We start from the raw sequence: 19303 nt of genomic DNA on the forward strand, positions 1-19303 counted from the left end.
ACTGCGTTTCGTTTTGATGTAAGTTCATCTTGACAAAGAAATGAAAACCTGACTAAGTAGATAAAAACAGGTTTGTCTGTTGAACTCTGTGAAGATCGCAAAAACATGCCCGAAACAATGTCTACCAGAGCCTTTTATTAAAAAGTTCAACTTGATTACGTGAAAATATTCAAGTAGATATACAATCCTCGGTTTAGTTTTAAGACTGTTGTTACTGTATGCATGTTGCAATAACAAGACATTTAATCAATCTCTTATTTATTAAATTGTTACTGATTGTTTTGTTTTTCATTTTCAGGTGAGTTGTCTTGTGCTGTGCTTCTTTGCCGTTGCAGTGCTTGGTGTTGGTAAGTTTTCCCATTAAATTAAGATTTCAGTAACGTCCGAAACCCTTACAAACGCTATCAGTGTATATCTGGAGTAGAATGTTAATCTGTCGCAATGTGCGAGTAAAAGAAAGGAACTGATAAAACGATAAATTCTTCCTACACAGGAAATTACAAAATAGAATGACACAAACATACGAAAAAGCTAACAGCTGAAACAAATATGTTAGTATCGGAAGGTGCACTGAAATTTCTGTGTAAATTGAACATCGTCGCATCTAATCTAACTGGTACAAATACCGAGAGTAATGTAGTTGTCGCTTGGTTGATGTACTGTGTGGGGGTAATTGTAAGATTGTTTCAATGCCGGGAGTATATAACGTGCAATAAAATGGATGGCTAGCTTGAGACAAGAAGTCTCAACATAGAAATTTTCAGCGAAAAATGAAGGCTCGACCAGGACTCGAACCCGGGTCTCTGTCATACCGTGCCATATCTCTAACCACTGAACTACCGAGCCGGCGAGTAGCTACCGAGCTACGTAGTACATCTCCTGTGTGTGCCTAATCTGCAATAAGAAGTCTCAAATTTGGAACTCTCCCGTAGAGGGCAGGTCAGTCGATTAAGCGAATCATAATTACTTACTACTAATATACCCTGGACTGGGAGGCAGCGAGGGGGCGCGAAGTAACATTTAATAGATAATTAAATACCACAGAAAGTGCATATTTGGACTAAAAGAGCTTATATTTAGCGATGATTTTCTTGCCTCGGCCAGAACCTCTTATACACATATTATAATGCAGTGGTATGAATGAACATTACCATGCAAGTTGTCCACCACTATTTTTAAACATTTATCATCGTGCTTTGAAGGATTGAAATTGTACTGATTCTGGTGTATAAGTTAAGTGCTTCGTTATTTCAATTCTTGAACCTCTCATTACGTAAAATGTTGTGGGTTTACATTGATACGGACAATTTGCCTGAAAATATTTACGCACTCACTGTACTAGGTGGGATGTTTCCCAACGACAGTTAAATCTGAGGAGAGTTTACGGTACTTAGCAAAGAAGAAAACGCTTGTTTTATGGTCAGTAATATCCTAATCGTTAAAGTGAAACCCACATAGGTGTTTGTTCAGTGTTGCAATCGTTCCGAATGTTCGTGAGGCAGGCAGGAAGGGTTGGAGGGGGGAAGGGGGGGGGTCTTTATGTTGAGAGAAAAGATGCGGAGGTCCGTGGCCAGGACAGGTTTTCAGTGGAATGTGGGCTCCCGTCCGACAAGTGGTTTTTGTGCCTTCTCAAATCAACAGGTACGGGGCGAGTCATCTGCATGAGAACAAAGCAAGAGAGCCACTCGCTAAAAAGGCGAAACTATCCATCGCGTTCACGACGTTCGAATCCTCGTTGGTCTGTCCCCTTGTTCTTCGTTGAGAGCGGTGTCTGCACAAAGGCAGGGATATTCCAGAACGATCCTGCGGGGAAAATCCAAACGGAAGTACTTATCTTTCGTGAATCTTCACTGGGATTTTGAGACAAGGGTGTCGGCACACACATACACGCTCACACTCACTCACAGTCACTCACTCACTGGTAGCACTCGGATATTTAGTTTCCTCTGCGAACACACTGGAACAGTACATTAACAGCATATATATTCACACCCAATGGCGCGGTTTTCGTGGAAGTGTTACCGGTCAATAGTACCACCTTGCTCATTCGATTATTATTATTATCATTATAGGAGCTAACAGCATAGTTGAACATAATAATTTAGAACGTATGGTCAATTGACATACACGAGTGAACATAATTCAACGAAATGCCAGTTTCAATTCCTCGAAGAGGGATTTTATTTTCCGTGGTTTCTAATACTTCTGTTCGAATTTGAAGCTCTTTCGATTATAATTAATACCAATAATAAAGCATGACACACCCACTGGGCGAATACTATAAATTTTTCACAAGCGAGATTTGTGCAAGTTATTAGCTGACCTCCGTGTCGGGGTGGTTAGCACAACGCACTACGATGCCAGGGGTCCCGAGTTCGAATCCCGACCTGAGCATGGACGTTCTTTGTGAGTGTCCCTTCATCAATATCATCACTCACCCTTATCTTCGTGATTAGCCAAAAGTGGAAGAAAAGCGAAGTAAAATACACCAAATCAAGAAACAATATGAAAACGCAGACATTTTCCCCCTTCAAGCAAGTAAATTAAGACACATTTGAAACAAGGGCGTGCCGATGAGTAAAAATCGTTGGAAAATGAATGGGTAATGTTAAAGTTTCCACTTTGTACAACATCAACAGGTAAAACCCTTGCCACTTATATCGAAGTTATTTCGGACGGGGTTCAACCCCCACCCCCCACCCCCACCACCATTGATTTGAAACCTATTCAGTCAGATTAAAAAAAAATATATCACCAAATTATTCAGCTTTATTACGACTTTCTCAATTTGAGACGACCTGGTTAATATCGATAACAGTTTTTTCAGAGAATGATTACAGAGTTGGGAAGGTTACTCAATTCTTTGTTTCACACTAAGGACAATTAACAGTTTACACAACTATCATATTTGTTCTCTGTAGTGCATATTTTCTCCGTGTAACTGTACATGCACAAGTTAAAAACAATACAACAAAGCATGTTTCACCCTGGCAAGTAATTCCTCCAGTTTTGAATTTACTTTACTTTTACAATTACTCATGTAATCGCTTTACGTTACTTCTCAAATCTTAATGTTCACAAATGCCTCCAAATGCTGCTAGCAATCTAGGTAGTCTGTGATTCTGAGTAAGTTGAGGATATGATTGTTTTCTGCGTGTGTTATTTCGTCCCTTTCATCATTCATTAGCCCCTTCATCCCAAGGAAGAGCTTAGCCAAGGGGCAGAAATTAACGACAACTAAGACAGAAGGATTATTGTTAACTTTTATATATTATGTCACTTTTCTACCCTTCCACGTTAATGGCGGCGATAAGGATTCGAACTTAGAACCGCTTCGTAACGTGTGACGCTAACCATTCTGCCACGGACGCGGGCTGTAAGGTTCTAACTTCCTTCTTGGAACTGTAATATGTTGAGAGAAGAATACAAAACTACTATTGATTTTCACCGCTGGTGAAAACCAGTGAAACATCGTTGTTGATTATCGTGAAACTGCACATTTTGTGTGTCAGTAGTAAATACCTGCGTAGAAGGTGGAATTTTTATAGGTGGATCCTTCGATGATCTGCTTTCGGAAATTTTCTTACTGCATATGTTGTAAGTTACACAAAGTAGATGTTCAGGAGCGCCATTTCTCCCACTCTTTACAAGGCCATTTCGTCGTGAGTTAATTGCACAAAACTGTTAAAATTTATATTATTATTCTGAAGAAATCCTCCACGACGTGACGTCATGATTCGTTCGTCGGCCTGTATGATTCCACCTTGCTCTTTGCAGTTCGAATACTTCGACATTCTGAGCTGGAGCGTTGCATCTTGTTAACATTCAAAATTACAGTCGTTTTCGCTTATTTCCAACGTTCGACTTCTGTGCTCATAATGGAAGCCATCAATCAACGATAAAATACATATACGAGCACTTCTTCGATGAATATTGCATGACAGGCTGGCATCGATTTGTGCAACGTAGCATTTATTTCCCGCGTTATTTCAAGTCATCGTTCTGGCTAAGGTATCATTATGGGAGCTTCGAGAATCAATAGGAGAAACACCCTAATATTGAAACATAGATTTTATTCATCCGTCTGTGTGTCTATTGATATTTCCGGAAGTGCAAAGTCAAGGCTCAAATATGGCCGATAGATGTTCACTTATCGTAAAACGAATTGCGTGGGCTGTCTGTGCAAGTCGACATAGATATCGATCAGATGTCACAGGAGCCACAGACGTAGGTTCAGAATTAAGAAGGGGATACCGCCCCCTCCCTCATTTGACCAAGTATGTCTGGCAAAAAAGGTGTAAATTTGCATCCGTTTTCCCAATAATTTAATATTCACATTTTAGGACGTCGTCTTTGTGATGCGAGTGGTATTAGTGTAAATATTGACAGAACGTCTGGCGATTGTGAAATTGACAGCACTCACTCAGGTCATTGTTGGATATACCATACCGTTATTGTTGGGTAAAAAAGAGTAGTTTTGGGGCAATTGATTGATTGATCTGTTTTATCTTGCTTCGCTTTTTCCCACTTTCTGCTAATCGCGGATATGAGGGTGAGTGGTGATATGAAGTTGATGAAGAGGCATTCACAAAGAACACCCATTGGGATTCGAAAGTATGTGACTTATCGATAAATAATTAGGTAGAAATCTGGCTGTTGTGTCGGACGTAATCGCATAAGTAAGTTTAGTTTGGGTTAATTTTTCAGATCGCATGTATGTTAGTTCAGTTTTTCTCAACCGCAGGGCCGCGGTCCGGTACCGGGCCCTGGCGTCAATTATACCGGGCCGCGAGGAGTTTTCCTGAAAGTTTGCGACTTGCAGCCTAAGCTGGAATGTGCCTGGAAAGAGGACCTTTCGTTCGGGGTAAGCGAAAAGAGGAAATCCCTTTCCCGCCAGTGATGGTGACAATTCAAAGACGCTGAGAGGTGACTTTCAACCTTGCAGCCTCCAAATTTTAAGAACAAACTTTGGGCCGGTATGTTGAAGCGATTTGCAGCTCGAGCTGGGAATCACCTGGAAAGATGACCTTTCGTTCGGTGCTCACTAGCGATAACAGGGAATACTTTCGCGACATTGGTGGTGAGCGATGAACTAGGGGGGGGGGGGGGGTTACTACCCGCCTCCAAATTTGGTGGTTGACAAACGGGCACCACGGTCAATATAATTTGTGCAGCAATTTTCATTAACAAATATGTATATTGCAGTGGAATATTCTGATTAATTGGAATTTTTCTGTGTCCGAAATGGAACGTGGCAATGAAAATATTAGATTCGTCAAGAGTGATACGTCAACGATTATAGTGAAATTAATCGTGCGTGTAGAGCGACCACAAACAAAAGAACCTTTGCCTTAAAGCCTTCGCGTATCTTCCCCTCCATTCGTTAAACTCGGGTCATAAGGTTTCCACTCTACCCCTCCTCTCCACGCGCAAGTACGATGCACAAGACACGCGGATCTGCGCAAGTCCTTTTGATTGTGGGTCCACTATAGTCAGCGATTGTAGACTGGCTCCTGTTGCGTAGAAGAATGCGCCATGACTTGCAATGTACTCTACGCATGCGCCTTAATGAAAAGCGTTGAATGGGAGGAGTCCGACAATAAACTCGCACAGAAGCTTCAAGTATGATACTGCCAGAGACGTTGCTAAATATGCATGATTTTTCACTCTTAATTCGCTGGCGTACGCTGAGGGGTGGTGTTGAGGCTACAGCCCACTCCGAATTTTTGAGAAAAACCCAACATTTTGAAATAAAAATAAGTGAAGAACTCGGAATAAACAAGAGCGGTAATGCACCCCCCTCACCCATGACCTTCGATTGCCAATTTCGAGAGGGAAAGTTCTATATATACGTAATCCATCTGGATAGCAGATATGTACTATCTATCCACCTTTACAATTCCAGCCCCCTTGTGCGTATGCCAATTTGCGTGTACTGCCTTTTGTTTGAAGAGTGTTTTCTTCATAAAGGGCAAGAACACGCATTGTGGTGGTTTTTAAAATACACAGTATCATCTTTTCAAATACAATTTCGCGTAATATCCGCTCAGAATGTACATTTTGAAACCATATTCGAGCAGATTAATATTGAAATAACCAGCAATAATATATATACAATAACATTATGTTCCCAGGTTAAACAATATGGCCCCAAGAAGTACCAATAAACCACCAAGAGATGGCACGACTGTAGCTGGATACGGTGCAGCAGGCAGTGACGTATCTTTGCAAATATAATAGCCTTTGCTTGTATATGAAGCGCTGGCGGAAAACGAGAGAAAAACAACGTAGGGAATACGTATAAACTGCGAAAGGGTTTGAAATGAGCGACGAGGGAAGGGAGCGTGGGAGGAGAAATGAATGGGAGGGGGGGGAGTCTGCCAAGCGTTGCAGATCGATGGGCAAGCATGTTTTGTTTGCACGTTATTGATCCTGCGAGGGAGAAAGGAAACATAAAAAAAAGCACTGGAGATGAGTTCTCTCTCTCACGCACACATGCAGTAACTGTCATTAATTTGCCCCGGAGAACAAGCTGCGTTTCATAATGATAAGTGCGTTCAGCCTAGTGTACGGTTCGGGTTTATGTTCAGTCTGTCCCTCCTCCCACATACGTCATGTGATTGTCTGCCCGGTACCATGAAACAAAGTGTTGCCAACCCCTGTAACGATTTTTATCCTTTACCTTGAACAGGACGGAGGTGTGGTTTGCGTAGTTCGTAGATTTCGTATTTACCCTTTGATTGGATGTCTAATTTTCTGCGCCGACCTCCGTGCTGTAGTGGTTAGCGCGACGCTCTTCGACTGTTACAAATCACCCGCAGTGCATTATTCCTTTTATTAAATTAATTGATTTATTTTAATATTGGTGCTAATCATTTTGATCAGTGGCTTTATAATTCAGAACGGATGCGAGAGGGATGTCTCTACTGTCGTGTACACTTCTATGCAGAAACGAGACCTATTTGCTACATGTCATTTATTACACACAATTAGACTAAAATTACAAACAGTTTCTGGCGCTAGGCTAATATTTTCGTGCCTCGGAGTGAAAACAAATTTCTGCCCACGTCAACACCCTTGCCACATCGTGCAATTGCACCACTCTGCATTTGAACTCGTGCTACAGTTTTCACTTCCTTCTTCCGGACTCTCTCTTCCCAACATACCATAACATATACCTACATGGCGTGTACAAGGGAGGGGTTTAATTCGTCCACCCCCTTATTGGTTTAATAAACATTTTGCATTTAGTAATCGCATCAACATTTGATCAAGTTACTGTAATATTTGAAACTATTTTCAAAATACAATTTGTTTTATTTTCCTTCGCTTTTTGTGCCTCTTGGCTAATTTGCGAAGATGAGGGATGAAATGATGAAATTGATGAATGGACATCTACAAACAACCATGCCCGAGCGGGATTCGAACCCGGGACCCCTGGTTATAGCTTAGAGGTGGTCCACGCAGCTAAGAAAGAGTATTGTATTCCTTATGTACAATAATCATATTCATATCTTCGAAGCAACTGCCAGAATTCATTGTTAAAAATAAACTGTACACTGGCAATGACTCGTATAAATTTTCAAAAGAAAGATCCAAATGTACACTCACCGGCAATAATAATGAGACACTTAGATCCTGAAATGTTCGCTTCCCTGCGGTGGTAGAAGTTGCCATTCAAAATTTCCTATTAGAATACACTCATCAGCGTACACAGAAAAAACTGGTTTGTTTGGAATTACCAAAAAAGTTTGGTTGAGCTGTTTGGTTATGCTTTTTGTTTCCGATACCCAAATGTTGCTTGTAATTACTAAATAATTTTGTTTAAGAATACCAAAAAATGTGGTCAGATAAAATATGGTACTCGTAAACAAAATGATACATATGTAAGTAAAGAGAAACAAAACGTTTGGTTAAATTTACTAGTTGTGCGTGAGCGTGCTTTCGAATTTCAAATAACGATTGTCCAGTTTCGTCGAGTGTAGTATGAAAATCCTTTGTCGAAAATTGAAACTCATGTAGATAGATAATTACTAGAAGCGAGTCTTTATGTTGCTGTGTAACCTAATACTCAGAAAAAAAAAGCTCAGAATATACTTACTTTATACTGAGTTTCCTGCATCGGCCGCTAGATGGTTCTGTCAAAATGTGTACAAGAAACATAAGTTTTTGTACAACAAATCATGGAACGTTTGATTGTAATCATAGTGAAAAATTGTGCTTTAACATTCTTCGAAAGATATGTGAACATCAAAGCTACAAATTAAAGAAGGAAATGTACTGCAGTGAATAAAAGTGTATCTCCCATGAGCAACATTTTGATTCTGGACTATATAAGTAGAAGGTAAGTGTGCCGTAGAAAAACAAATGATCCAAATTCGGACATGATCCAAAATCGGGTAGTTCACGTGACTTTTCTATTCTGAATGTGTATTTTGAAATCAGTTAGTTTCTACAAACTATCCACGCTAGCTAAAGTTAGCCACATTGCAATAATTATGAATAAGTTATTTAACAAATCGTTTGGTTGGTACTTTTGACTAAATTATTTGGTTTTCCTAAACAAATGGGCTACATTTTGTTAGATTTACCAAAATAATATTTGGTTTTGGTAACCAAAAAATTGTTTACGACAAACAAATAGAACTTGACCAAATCTTTTGGTACTGGTGAACAATTGTTTGGTTGATGCCTATTTAAACAAACGATTTGTTCACCACTACCATTTTTTTGGTTAATCCAATCAAACATTTTTCTCTGTGTAGAGTTAGGCAACACACACAACGCTGTGCAGCGAAGCGAGTATTTCGGATGTAGGTCTCATTTTTATTGCAGGTGACTGTACATAATGAAAAAAATATATACAGTAGAGTCTCGTTTATCCGACATTCCGTATTATGCGACAACGGCAATCGTAAGGAAAGCAGACTATGATCAAAAATGTCTTTCAATCATCACGGGACTGAACTTTTGAAGTACTCTACGTACGTACTGTGTTTAACTTCAGACAATTTCGTAACTGTGAGTTCATTTTTCCAGTTAATTTTTTCTGCATTGTTGTAAAACATGATTACTGTATTAGGTTCGTAATGTGTAAAATTATAACATTAGTTTGACGTTTAGTAGGCTTTTTCTTAACACCTCCCTATTATCTGACATTTTCGCTTATCTGAACTTCTGCCGGACCGTTTATGTCGGATAAGCTCTACTGTAATTGTTAATATAATTAGTGCATGTCCATATATATTCAGGCAGTTTTTGAGTTCAACAATAGAAGCTTACATTACACCTGCCCTGCCGCTCTTGTCATGGCCGTATTTAGAGGGGGGTTTCTAGAGTTCAACCCCCCCCGAAACTTCTGACATGTTGGATTAATGGAAGTTCAGAAACCAAAATCTGTAACAAATTTTCAATTTTTTTTTCGAAGCATCACAAAAATACGAGGAGACAATGTTGAAACGATCGAGCTAGAATTTTCATATATTTGGAATTCTGAAACTTGAGTGAAACAGGATTTATTCTCAGAATCGTAGCCCACCCGCGATCCCACCATTATCGCTTCTGCTGTCATCTTTCCAGTGTTGCTACTGCGTCACAAGGAATATAGACTAAAGATTCCCTTATGATTGTCCCAAAATTCCCTTTCCAGCTTTTAAATTCCCTGTCCGATAAAGTCGAAAATCCCCCTTGATAGGAGTTCAAACCTAGGATCTCCAGTTTTCTAGCGCATTTAGTTCGCGATTGAGGTTACAATCCATGCACCAGGCTAAGTTTTCAAAAAGAATAACTGGTTCCACACTTTTCAAAATTTCAAAAATTTAATTTTAAAGTCAAACAACAAAAGCTTTATGACTAAAATTTCCATCTAACTTTTAAAGCTTTTCTATTGAAGGTATCTAAAGTTTAATGACGAAGTATAATAATTGTGCATTTCAGTACACACTGTATGAAACGTAAAAAAAACAAAAAGAAACTTGTGCTGGATATTCACTCATCTGCTGGATTGAGTAAGCCCCCTCAAGGATATAACAATAATATAATAATTATTATTAGTAGTATTATTATTATGGAATAAAATTGTTTTATTATGAAATTTTAATTATTATTGTACAATTATTGTTATTATTTCTATTATTCAAATTTCTGGCGGCGCCCATGGGAACAATTATGAATGAACCCCCCCCCCACCCCGAAATTTTTTCCTGCCTACGGCCATGGCTCTTGTGTCCATTGTTGAGTTTCAATGATGGACGATAATTTAAATTCATTGATTATTTTGACTGACAATGACGACTGAATCAATGATTATTAGTACGAAAAAGACAAAAGAATTACGTTAAAGTAATTGAAAGTAAACTTGGTTGACAAATTTCTTAGCAATAGTTTGAATGTACTACCGGATTATTGTAGTTTTCGGGTTGGACTTTTTTATTTCCGGAGTGGATCCCCCCCCCCCCCCTTCCTGGGCTACCACCTGAATTCATGGCAGGAACGTAGCCATTTAGTAGTGAAAGAGCGTGATTTCCCTCAAATCCCCCAACTATTTTATCGCTAGCGCGCGCTCGACAGAATTACGAGCATCTCTTTTTCTCCGAGATTAAAAAAATCGTCCAACTTTCCGCTGGCATTTCGCGTAGAACGTGATCACTGCCATACGCAGAATTCTTATCTGGAGGGGCTGAAATTGTAAAGGTACTCAGCTGGTTTCTAGGGGGCTGTATACACAATAAAAGATTTCGTATATTTATAACTTTGTACTCTCAAAATGAGAATCGGGGACCATTTAAAGGGAAGGTTTCATTTATCACTCTGATTGATTGATTTGCTTTATTTTAATTCGCCTTTTGTGCCCCTTTTGGCTAATTTGCGAAGATGGAGATGAGTGATGAAATTGAGGAATGGACACTCACAAACATCAATGTCCAGGCCGGGATTCGAACCCGGGACCTCTGGCGTCGTAGCGCGAAGTACTAACCACTACGCCACGGGGGCCGGTTATTTACCACTGCTTAATTCAGAGTTCTTCACGGATTTTATTTTAAAACGTTGATTTTCTCAAAATTTCGGAAACTATTGTAACCCCATCAGCTCCCCTCTGCGTACGCCAGTGAACATAAACGATTTTGATGAAGGTGCATACTATGTCACGCGGGTGGAAGTCGATTGTAAACGAGGCGACCTGTGCAAGCAATAGTTTCAGCTTCCTTGGAGCTGTAAAAGTTGCCGTCGTGGAGATCCGTCGCCTTGATACGCCTACTTTCACAGCAAGAATTCCTCAATTTGCTTGTTTCGTATCTCCAAGGACATTCTGGCTCCGCGACGCGACACGCAGCTCCTTGTTCCGAGTCTCATGCGTGATTTTGTCTTGACATGAAAACCTCACGGGAAGTAAGCCTCTCTTGCTGCCAACCAGCATTCTGTGTAAAGAAAGAAATGTCCCCCTGTTAATAATCTTAAAGTCGTTTGCAGAATTTGTGTCCCTTTTTCGCAGCCTACGTGTTAGAAATGAGAGTCTGTGACAATTTTACTTTTGGCTACGTTATGCCTAAAGGAGTCTTCAGACCGAAGCGACGGGTCCGAAAAGTAAACGACAAGCAGCACGAATCCCTAAAGATCACTGCTTATGTGCGATCAACAGACCGAAACGACACGCAAGCGACAGGCGTGTGTGAAGCTTGTCGTATTGCATCGGAACGAAATGTTGCATTCATTTCTGAAGGTTCGTTTCCGAGCCACAAGTGTCGCTTTGTTGGTCTGAAAAATCTTTCACATTTAAAAATTTGTTCTTAGCATGACCTAGAAACGATTTGCTAGCAACGTTTATAGCAACGTGAAGATACTTGCCAACATGCTAATTTATTATTATTATTATTGTTCGAATCCCGGTGGAGGCACATAGTGATTCGGATCACACTTTAAACTAAAGGTCCAGTCCCGATTAGCCTTACTGTGCATAAAGTGGACTTAACACACCAAATCAATCGATGTATTATTATTATTGTTAACAGCACAAAACCTCACGTGTGTAACCTATTCACGTGTGCATCCAATAGCGAAAGTAAACAAATCTTAACATGCGTACTCTATTCCCTTGTATCTACTAGAGGAGAAGGTCTAAATATGGTCGAAGGTTTAAATATGGGTTTTGTAGTTATCAGCGCTTCCGGGTGCTGCAGCCTGGCAGAGGCTATTGGAACTGGTTATCTGTCAAGGACAAAGGTTGCGGCGTCAATTTGCAAGAGAAAGTGGTGGTTAGTTTCGGCCTTGGACGCTGTTGTAGAATTGCGACCTCCGAAAACTTTTTGCAGGTATGTTTTAACTCAGCGTTTTCTGAATTCTCATCTGCTTTGTATAGGTTATGATATTAGCGGTACACAAAACAAATATGGGCTTTTATAATGCCATGATTTGTTTGTGAAATAAGTAGCACAGAGAGCGAAAATAATTTGAAGAAGAAAAATAGCGTGATGGTCTAAATATGGGCTATGACATGAGGTCTAATGCTGAGATCACATTTTCAACAAATATTTGATGTTTTTCTTAATTTCGATTTTTCCCATTCCGTGTGATTTTCAAAACAGCAGGTTATTCATAAACATGAATTTTATAATGTTTTAGCGATAAATGACTGTTCTTTTAAATTTTAATTGCTTTTTGTGATATTGCCACTAGTAGCCCATATTTAGACCACAATTTTGAAATACATCCTTTTACCATTTTTTGGAAATTGCTTTTTTTTTAAAAAAAATGAAGACCTATACTTTAGCATGCTATTACATTTAAGTACATATTTCATAGATATGCATTTTAAAGGCAGGTGCTTGATAAATTTATTAATTAATTTCCGAAAATGACAACAAAAAATGGGGGGGGGCATATTTAGACCTTTTCCTCTATTAGATTCATACCTGAGTAGGTTAGGCAGGCCATACTTTGTAATTTTAGCCTCCCAAGTTGCTACAGCTCTCGCTACCCGCTCGTGAAGGGTCAAGAAATTTATTGCCTGGAAAAGTGAGAGAATTTTTTTTTCCTCAAATTGAACCCAACCCCGATTATGTACTCGTATGTTGTGTTGTATAGAATCACCCGTGATGCATTTTCTTTTATAAATGTTTGAAACGGAAACTCCTTCCTCCCCCCCCCCCCCTATAAAAAGTCATCTCCAGAACTCCCACCCGCCTACACCCGTATTTATGTGGTTTGTTTTTGTGAAAGTTGCTCGTTACGGAGATTGATACAGGATTCATTAGCCTCGCTCGCAGATCGATATTACCATTGTTCAAAGAGGGAGAGGGGGGGCAGCGGGTGTCCCCCGACCTCACCCCCCCCTGGCTCTATTCTTTTTCGCGAGAGGTAAAAAAAATGGGAGAAAAATTAATTACGTTAGTTTTCTCATTCGAGTCTTTACCAACACTTTCTTATTTTAATTAAATTCAGATCGCGCTCCGTTAGAAGATGAAGGGACATAAAGGATTTACAGCATGCGTTATTATTCCGCGCTTTGCGTTTGTTAAGCAGCGCCACTCGAGTTCTTTCTGCAGCTCTTCTGTTGAAAGGAAATAATCGATCGAGTTCCCAACGAGATGTAGATAGTCGAACACGTTCATTGATGATCAAGTGTTATTATATGGGAATCAGTGGCGTATAATGAGCCCAAGATCTGAGCTATGTCACGTGGTCCTAGGCTATGAATAGAAATACATTTACAACTCCTAAGAAATGAGGTTGCCAACTCATATGAAATCAGGTTGCCAACTCATATGAAATCAGGTTGCCAACTCCTAAGAAATGAGGTTGCCAACTCATTCGAACTCCGGGTTCGAATTCCGGCCTAGGCAGTTAGTTCTTTGTGAGTCTCCCTTGATGAATTTTATCGTATCATCACTCACGGTCATCTTCGAGATTAGTCAAAAGTGGCAGAAAAGCTAAGTAAAATAAGCAAAGTCAATCAATCAAGAAAGAAAGAAAAAGGGGAGGAAAGTGTGGGGGGCGTAATGCCGTGATGTCACTCGCGGTGGCCTCCGAATGAATTGGAGAGAAAATTAAGGAGATGGAAAGGAGAGAGAGAGAGAGAGAGATTAACAGGAAACAAAAATATGAACGTGAGAACGAAAAGTAGAGAGATAGATAGTAAACCAGAAAGAAAGACACATAGGTAGAGAAATAGAGGAAGAAAATCATGAACAAGCAAGGAAGAAAGATTAAAATATAAAGAACAGAGGATAAAAAATAGAAAGGGTGATGACCCTAGCAAACGTGATCACCGAATCAGGCTCCACCTAAAAATACATTGTCCGCTCTTAAAGCCCAACCAACTTCGCTGACCGACGCCACTGTGCTTATTCTCATAAGATCATGGGCATATCGTTGGCCGAGAATATTTGCCCCGGTTATTGGTCGTGAGATTACCTTACACTCGAACGCTGCATCAGCTCGCGATTTTGAACACGATAACGCCTCATCGTGCAAGTCCGATTAACGAACGATAGCCGTTTCAGCCCGATGTCATATTTGCTTCGACATAACGTACGTGCATTTACGCTGCAGACGCACTTAGCGTGTGCTAGAAAAATATGCTGATCAACAGTTGACCGTCTCGTGTTGCAGCGTGTGCGAAATACCTCGTTTGCTCACCAGCGTTTTGATGGCGCTGCGGTCACTTGGAATGAGTCTTTTGTTTGAATACCTAAAGTGCTTTAACATTGTCTTTCGCGATAGTCCCGAAACGCCTTTGTAATTACCGCCTTTCTGCAGGTAAAGTATCTATCATGCTCGTATCCAAAAAGGGTGGGGGAAGCGTGTGTCGTAAGGGATGCATGATCCCCCTCGAATTGTGAACGTACCTACAAGTTTCTTGTGAACACTTTAATACATGTAAAATATCAGCACTATGTCATGAAAACACAGCCTGCTGTTATCTCGGCTCGGTGAGGTTGGTTAGTCGCAGATGGTCAGTGGGATCCATGCATATCGTGCAAATTGTCCATCACCATCTTCGTGCACTTTATTTGACCCAATAAGAGCTTCAAGAATTAAAAGAAAACTCAAAACAAGATGTTGAGAACTTCTGCACCAGCATACATAAAAATCCATCGCTTAAAAACACATAGCATGTAAGAGAAAAAATAATGAAAATAGTCATGGACAATTTGCACGGTAATACTCAAGGATCTCACTGTACCCTTCTTTAATCCACAAGGCTGCATACTTTTCAATAGGAAAACCTTTGATTACTGGACTATTAATGGACACGAATGATTTTTCAATTATGTTTTGTTACATAGTTATGCAATGGTATACTACATCCTTTCAATTCCATTTTACTGCCTAGCAGGGATTATAATAATTTACTTTTGCCGGGAATAAAACGTTTCGTTGGGGGACCCGTCCCAAAACTCCGTTAATTTGCATACTGATTGAAATTATTATTATTATTAATTGCATTAAGGTTTAGGTGTTCGTGAATGCATATAATTTGCATATTTCACCAATAAATGTTACTATCGTGTGCAGCCCGTATGTTTCAGAGACAAATGAAATCAACATTTGCTACATTTTTAGTCACACACGTAACGCACCTGGGGAGATATGAAACAAATAGTTCATGTGAATTGCGAAATCTACAGACACATTGGCGGAAGACAGGAAGAACAAATGAAGAAACAAAAATGAAGAAGACCAAGTAAGAACATAGGCACCTTTGTATAAATACAAAGACACGGAAAACAAACGGACAAGAAAGAAGAGAAGAAGAAATAGGAAGTGATCAGGGAGACAATGGAGAAGGGGGAAAGAAAGGTTTCAGCTTGAGCTAACCAACCTCAGGTTTGGGGATTGAACACTTTTAACCAGAAGAAGGAAGTTGAACCTGCAGGTAATCTATCGATTTACAGCAGATATTTTATCCTATCCACAACATTTTCTTAAGTACCACATACGTAGAAGCAAAAGTGTACAAGGGCAACTTGGAACGTATTATTTTTCTGTAAAAATTTTTACACGTGTAGAAGCGGTTGTCAATAACTTAGCGAGAATAAAATGTTCGGAAATTCACTCGACATGTTTGACCCGTTTGACAACTAAACAAGAAGCAGGTCATTAGATTGTGTAGCAGTCTTATAGCGTGTGCTGCTGTTTATACTGTACAAACATTCTGCGATGTTTGAAAGTGAATAAGTTCGATCTTTGAGCTCCTAACTTTTGCCGACTTTTCTTGAATTCGTAATTTCTCAAAAGAGTACCCGTTAATGAAAACTATTAATCTCTCTAAATGCCTGGCATGAATGTTGATTTGTTTTGTGTTGTAAATCTAATCGTCTTTTTATTCCTAACCTTCACATGGTGTGCTACAAAAGAGTTTCGTAAATGTTTTATAGCCTGATCGATGATCGAGTGCGTTATGTGATCAACTTCCTTTGTGAGTGTCCCTTCATGAATTTCATCATTCATCTTCGTCGTTATTAGCCAAAAGTGGCACAAAGCAACTAAATATAAAGAATAGAAATACAAAAAGTGTACACAAATTGTAAAGTGCACTATAAAGATCAAATATAGTGTCTAGAAATACACTTGGAATACAACGATATTGGTAATCTCGTCGAGCACTTGTTTTCGTCACGTTTGGTACACTTCGCAACATCTTATTTGACCGCCCCGAAAGAATTCTAAGTCCCGAAATCGTAAACTTAGCAACATTGCACTTCGGCTCCAGGTGAGAGTAGCCAACTTTGAGTAGGTCCTTCCACTAGACGAAAAACGCTGCGGTGAGAGGTTTCCAATTTAACACTTTCCATGAACTTAGAAACTACAAACCGCTATTATAATACACAATCAAACAGAAATAATAAATTGGAAAAAGAACCTTGAGGGATATTTACGATTCTGCTTGCTAGACTTGACATTTTGGGGGTTTGAAACACTGAATAGAGTTTTTCTCCACCTGGAGGAAATTGCCATCAAGTTTGTGCAGATAGAAGCAAATTTGTGAGGATTTTATGCGACATTTTATTTACAATACCTTGCATAATATCGAACAGTTCTCAAAAACATATATTTTACACGACTTGTCAAGAAAATGTGCTTGAAACACAGGAAGATGGGAGTCTTCAGAAACGTCAACATGTTTTTAAGGTTATAACGTCATTAAGTTAACGTAGAGCAGTTGGTTAGGCGCTGCTATCCTTATTTTTCGTCAAGCGTGAAAGGTCGCGGGTTCAAATCCCACCCTCTCCTCTTTTTTTTTTTTTGTTTGCTGAACTGATACCGTTGATATTAGAATATTTAAAAAAATGAATCCGATGCACATTTGAGAGACGTCCCTTCTGCGCATATTTCCCCTTAGAAGTTGGACATTTCCAGGATTTAAAGTTAAAACTTTTCTTTTTAGTTATTGTTCATATGTTGTGTTAACACACACATCATGATTAATTCACAAATCAGATATATGTATTCAGGATGTAAAATGTAATGTTATTTAAGTTATGTATTTTTGTTCTTCACTGACACCTAAAATATTGATTATTTGATTTCGATATACTAAAAAAAGATATACAGTTATGTTAAGTCGTGATGTAGTGCAGTACTGTAACGAAGGAGAGCGTTTAATGAGTTCAAATTGCTAAGATTGGTAATTTTATGTCCGTTCCTTCGTAATGACTGTTGTCAATCCTCTGACCACCATCTTACCATGCGTCTAAAACTAATAGTAAATAGTTAATTAACATAAGTAAATTGTTATTGCGACGGAGGCCGATTCGATAAGAAACTACTAATAAGTATTTATATAGTGAGTGACAAACAAAAAATTCAAAACCTCATAATGATCATTAATTCCTCACTGCTTTGTATCTAAAAATGTTTGTCTTCTTTGAACAGAAAGTACGAGTATCAGATATAACAAACTTTCCGCTCTAACTTTGCAATATTCGAAACCACCATTACAGACTTAGCTCTATGTAACTTGATTATGCGCAATCCACGTGGCATGTGCCTCCTATCATCGAAATAACTTTCTCTTACTATTTCCTTTTCTCTCGTGAAATACAGAGACCAATGTTAACTTCTTAGCACGGTGGATAAACTTTACACCCACCGATATACTCCTGAAAAAAAATCCTGCCTATGTGGAGAATCGAACCTACGACCTTCCTCGTGAATATCAAGCACGCTACCTCTTCTCCAGATAGCTCATGTTAAAATTTGCTACCAGTTTGAAGAAACCAATTCACACATAATGTCATACCTATAATTTCCTCATGGCAATTTTCATGAGGAAACGAATTCAGATAAAATCGAGAATCGCTGAAAGGGAAAAATGATGAACATGTCTATTGGCGTTTTGTCATATTTTGTAAATTGTGTAAAAATTCCATGTTTTGAACAAGCAATCGTTTAGTTACGAAGTATGTTGTTGTTTGTTTAAAGTAGGAACAGGAGAGCAAAAAGGAGTAGGCCTAATTTGAACCAGACCCCGTTTGACAAGAAACTTCAACTTTTTTCCAAAGACTGTATGGAAAGAGAGAGGAAATGGATATTCAACGTATGAAATATAAAATATGTTTGAAATTAAAACAATGGAAACCTTCAAAGATAATACTAACGAACTTCAAACTATGAAAAACATATTTTCGTGGTAGAAAACTCCAAGTCATTTTCGAAATATGAACTTGATTTTTTTCTGTATTATAAGTGGAGATAAACAGGTGACGGAGGAACAGTGTGGGAGGGAGACCAGCAGTCGGTAGGTAAGCCAAGACCCTCACGGGCTGTAGAACTATGGGTTATTATTATTATAAGTGGAGATATGGGACGATACAATCCCTCCGAATGAGAATTTTAAGTGAGCTACCTCCAACTTTTTCAATGGTCATAATTACTAATTAGGGTCCGAAAGTTGATGAAAAATCAACTTTTTTTTCTGACCGTTAAAAACAATGCTAAACCTGATATCATGTCCGTTTCCCTTTAGTTAGAGCCGGAAAACACTTTCTATTTTACATTTTGTTTGTGCATTTTTCGGCCTTTTTTGGCTTTTAGTTTATTTGTCAGTATTTTTAATAGTTTTCGTTGCATTTTTACATATTTTTGAGGTTTATTTTTCTCCTCCCCTGTTGTTTCGTGCATTTTAAATGCATTTACTAGTAAAACATACATATTTAACATGGTCCTTTTAGCAAATTCACCATGAATCGAAAATACGGTCAATGGAAAAGCATATTATTCTTAACTGAAATGTTTGGCAATGGATTAAAATACTTTGTGTGAAGATCTACTTTAAGGTTTTTTTTCTGGACACTATTAATCT

The 19303-nt window shown here is 39.0% G+C and overlaps 1 protein-coding gene across 7 annotated transcripts in view; it reads left to right on the forward strand.

Moving 5' to 3' along the window:
* The first annotated feature begins 298 nt into the window (after positions 1 to 298).
* LOC146004333 (bromodomain adjacent to zinc finger domain protein 2B-like) overlaps positions 299 to 19303 on the forward strand; it is a 164181-nt gene continuing 145176 nt past the window's right edge. For all 7 annotated transcript variants that reach the window (XM_083143110.1, XM_083143112.1, XM_083143115.1 and 4 more), the window contains exon 1: positions 299 to 347. The gene's annotated coding sequence lies outside the window, so the exon portion shown is untranslated. The remainder of the gene's footprint in view (positions 348 to 19303) is intronic.

Source organism: Lepisma saccharinum, chromosome 21 (genome assembly GCF_977018435.1).
Source record: "Lepisma saccharinum chromosome 21, izLepSacc3.1, whole genome shotgun sequence".
Taxonomy (NCBI): Eukaryota; Metazoa; Arthropoda; class Insecta; order Zygentoma; family Lepismatidae; genus Lepisma; species Lepisma saccharinum.